Raw genomic sequence first — 5,161 nt, forward strand, 5'->3', positions numbered from 1 at the left:
AATTCATATGTAATATTTAAAGATTTAAGAAGAAAGCAATTCAATTATTTCTATAATATTTCGCTTTTGTTTCACATCAGTGCAAATATTATAATATTTGCACTATGTATAGAGTATATATATATATATATATATATATACATATAGTGATTTATATATATATCTATATATGTACAGATCTTATCTATAGTCTATGACGGGTTCAGAGCACAGACGATTGAACCTGTGCGAAGTTGATCCTTAGCGAGAATTAGAACACAAGCGACTTTCTGTCACACTTGAATTTCCCAGTAAAGTTCGTAATCCAACGTCTTAACTGACATGTTTGCCAGTGAGAGAGCTCTCACAGGAGAGCGGAACGCTACGTTAACTTTCTAAAACTTGCCGGTACGCCATAAACCTCGCCGTATCCAAAGGGATTCCCCCTTACTTTACGTAACGCGACGAAAGTCTGCCTTTGTGCTAAAGTTGCGGTATAAAACCGGCGAAGGAAAAAAAATGATGGGAAAAGGGAATGAAGTGGTCAGATATATTGTATAGATAAGGGGGTTTACGATCTACAAAACAAATTCTCCTAAACACAATGATAAAGATTAACGCGATGATAACATCGCGGGCAATGTCCGCGTTGCATGTCGTGGCGTATGTGATCCGGAGTTATCGTTGACACGCTAGATTAACAAATTAGTTAATTCTGTATATGGAATATAACATGATTACTTCATGCAATCGCAGGTGATGACGGCTAATGTGTTGTAGGAATGTAGGCGGACGATTTCCGCGTCCCCTGATCCATTTCTCTTGACGACGACCGTCTTTTCCTTCTCATCACGTCCCTCCTTCGTATACATCTTAACGACCGTCTCTTTCATATCTTTTATAAAAACGCCGTAATAATTTAAAAATAGAACGAATTCACTCTCGCTCCGTAATGTGTGACTTTAAATAACAAACTAGTTTCTCCCGAGAACCGGAGGTCCTAAATATAAAAATAACTGCTCGAATCAACCGAAGCGTCATAAATTTTATTCTGAATGATCCAAATGTCCGTATTAGTAATATGCTCTGTTATTTTTATATGTTATTTACAATGTTAACATTTTTTTTTTTTTAAGTAAAAAGTTGAATAATGTGCTTTCATTACACGAAGCAGTAGGGTGGGAGAGAGACAGTGGTGCTGTAGCAATTATCAGTTCATCCGCCTTAGTTATTTCCGGAGTGCTTTTGCACTCTCCTGCATTTGCCTTGGGAAGATTATAGATCACGTGCGACGACGAGATTTATATCTCGCCAGTACCGGTCGCTTCCTACTAATGCGTGAATCTGGTCGTCCGACGCATTAAAAGCGATGTAAATGTCGTTTGAAGGATATTACGTCCTAATTTTATCACCAGCGTGTTTTATCATTCACGTCGCGAACATAAACGGACCGTGCTGGCAGAGTCTTAAATAAATTTTGTGTAACGGAAAATACAGGATATTCCAAGACATGTTGGTGAAATGTCTCTAACTAAATGAATAAATAAATTTGCAATTAACTTTTTACATTAGAAATATTTTAACGTTATAAATTATATATAAAAATATCAAAGTATATTAATCAAAATGAAATTTATTAAGATGACTTTATATTCTTTTTTTTTTTATGAAAAAAGTGACAGCCACAAAATAAACGTAACAATAATTGAAAATAAAAATAAAGATTTAACAGTATTTAAAGCTTACAAGATTAAAAACAAAATGGGATTTCATAATAATTTCTCTTAAAATGTGTTATATCTACCTATACTTACTCGTTTCATATTTATTAAATATTTATTTTTAATCGATGTCGATGAGTTCATTCGAATTGTTATCCATAATCCGATAACAAAACGATATTTGAAATTTATAAAATATTAAAAACAAGACGGGATTCCATAATATCCTTCTTTGTACATAGCAATATATTAACTTTTAACTCTTTTCATATTCATTATTGATTTTTATGATGGTTCAATCGATGTCGAAAAGAAATAGGTATACGGTTGTTATCCGCATTATGATAATAATACGATATAATACCTTTTAAATATGCAACTTAAATTAGTTTTTCCTTTCATCAACTTGTTGTTTTGCCTCCTTTCAGAGATTCCTCGTTTAGATTCGCAATGTATTGAGGTTTAACGGATGTCATCGAAAATACGTACCTCGCGATAATAATCGTGGAGACAGAAAAGCTGGTCCTTCTTTGTATTCCTCTTCGCTTTTCTTGTCAGCATAGAACGAGCCCCAGTCTCATTACATGATCGCATCGGAAAAATAATCTTGAAAGAAACGTGTCGCGTGATGAATGGAAGGAAATGATGCGCGCGAAAGGCTATTATACGCGAAACATTAATTACTATAACGACGACACCGATTAACTCGTGAAATCATGTCGCGGCGAGTCGCTCCAACGTTTTGCCACACGATTATTAGTGCTTCTTGTGCACATTGTATGAAATATCGAGAAATCGCACTGCTTTCAACAGCAGACGCTGCTCGCCGACTCGTAAATTGATATCCTCCTTTCAAGCTCTTAGCTTAAAGTATATTCACATTACGCGCGATTGGTGGCGTGGTCAAGCGGGATCTCATTTTACAACGATCACGTGAAGAACAAACTTGTATAAAAATGCAATGTCATGAACGCGAGAGATTTTAAGGGCTGGAAGGAACGAATTTATGACATACTTTTTCTCTGGCAAAACGCCAGAGAAAATCTCTGTTCATGTTCAGTTCACATAAGTACATATGTACGATTTTATAGCCCATTTTCTAGGTATTGAATCTGGAATTACAAATTCATTATTTGAACGGAGAAAATTTATTTCTTTTGATCCTTATTCAATTGTGCAATTCAAAACAAAAAAGACAGTAACTCCACACTTCCACAGCATCAAGTGAAATGTAGCAACGAGAACGGACGATAAATTTGCCAGGGGGTTGCGCGCGTGTAACATTCACTCGTTCGTTACGCATAAAATTAATAATTGCCATCACGTACGACGTCGGTTCCAGTTATTCAACATGACGCTCGATTATTAAATACGCAAACACCACATAATATAATGTTGCGTCCGTGCATCTCTCGAAATCGATCGGGCTTTAGTCGCGCCGATCAGTATCGATCGTTGAGAAGCGTAACATCGGAATCTGAGTCGTCGGATCCGATCCGGAACCGCCAATTTCAGAGTCTTGCTCCGTTTCTGATTTACAATCAGTAGAAGCGAGATTCTCCAAAATAAGATCGGATTCTAGATACGGAATTCTCGAGTTTTTCATTTTTTTTCCCCGCTCAACTCCAACGTATTAAAAAGATTCTCCTCAATGAGGTAAAACTCCGCAAAAATCATCGGTAAATCTTCTTGCAAATAGAGCCTACGAATATTAGACACGAAAAATACAGAGATTCCAAATCATTCTAACTGAACAAACCTACGCCGTTTCATTTGTTGCACCGAAAGTTACAGCACAGTCTCTTTCATGTCTCTCGCGCACTATTCACATCGGATCCTTCGATACCGTTAATTCCCGTTTCCACAAATATACATTAATTTTAATTTCGGTTCATTTTACTTTTTAACTTTTTAATTCTTAGAACTATAATAGAAAAAGATAAAAAGTAAGTTAAACCGAGATTGAAGCTAATGTATAGAAATGGGCATAAGCGTGTACGAGTGTATGTCGCGCATCACAATACGTATGCTGATTGTCAGCTAACATTGTTTGTCAACCTGCTACCACTCAACACTCCGGCTTAAGGCTTTATTTATGAGTGGCGACAGTTGCGCGAAATTATTACGCAGGAAAGTTATACGATTATTTTATGTCCGCTTATAACATGAACGTGACCTTCTTAGAAAACAAAATCTCGCTGTAAATACAACTACCGTAAATAAAATTTATAAATAATTGGGATATAAATTCCACTTAAATTTTGTTAAGTTCGGTGAGAACTTTTTATGTCACCGCAACAGGTCGTTCTTACAACCTCGGAATCGCTCTTTAATCCCCTCTAACTCAACGTCGAGCAAGTGGTATTGAATTTCTTGAGTATATAACCGGTGTATTCCATCGTTTGCTACTTGTTTATTTTTTAGATATTTATTTTATACATTTTTTATATTTTACAGGATTATATAATTATATGTATATATATATATATAAACCTTCTGTAAAATATATACACATACATATACACAGATGATAATATATTTAAGCAATTTGTTAATATCACTCATTTATTCGAGCATACTAATTCAGAAGCGATTAAACTCGCGGCAACTATCACGTGCAGTTTGCGTGATTTGAGGATGTTGAGGCCGTCTGATTATTAAACGCGTCAGTATCGGAGAATATGCATGCTGATTGCCGGACGGCGTATTTATGCCTCGATTACGTTCTGTCCCCTTTGCTTGCAGCCGGTAGGGCCTATTCTATACGGCTATTCGTTTGATCTGTCGATGATCGCGGCTACCCTCAAGCGAGAGAGTATCACGTGGCGCTTATTACTCCGCCACAGGACTATCATAATCGCAGGCTGAACCTTATTGATCAGCTTGTCGTTTCGCTTAATCACTTAAAACCAATATCGATTCGGATCGTTGACAGGTGCGGACCCTTTGTATAGGAAAACTGCGCAATATTCGAGGCAAGGGGCATGACGCATATTCTATATCAATGATATAGTCTGTCGAACGCGCGTTTTAAACATGTAAATGCACGTACAAATTTAAGCTCATTGATTTTAAAGAGAGCTTAAATATAAAGCTGTTTGTTGCATATTTTAAAGAGCAAAGTAATGTATGCATTAGCTGACAAATTGTGAACGCTTATATTTTACATCTATATTTATTATTTGTTTATTTATATTCTGACGTATTTGTGGATTATACTGAAAATGCAGCAATGCTTTATTTCAAATGCATATTCCTCATATTTTAATAAATTTATAAAGAAAATATAAAATGAATAAGTTTAACTCGGCTTGTGACAATTATCAATTTATGATTTTTATTCGGTATATGGCACGACTTTAATGTTAAATTTCATATAAAATTTAATTACAATTCAGTTAATTGTGGAATCAGAGAATGTAGCGACGTATTTGTGTACATATACATACATATATATATCT

This window comes from Wasmannia auropunctata, unplaced genomic scaffold (genome assembly GCF_000956235.1).
Source record: "Wasmannia auropunctata unplaced genomic scaffold, wasmannia.A_1.0 LD336076.1, whole genome shotgun sequence".
Lineage (NCBI taxonomy): Eukaryota > Metazoa > Arthropoda > Insecta > Hymenoptera > Formicidae > Wasmannia > Wasmannia auropunctata.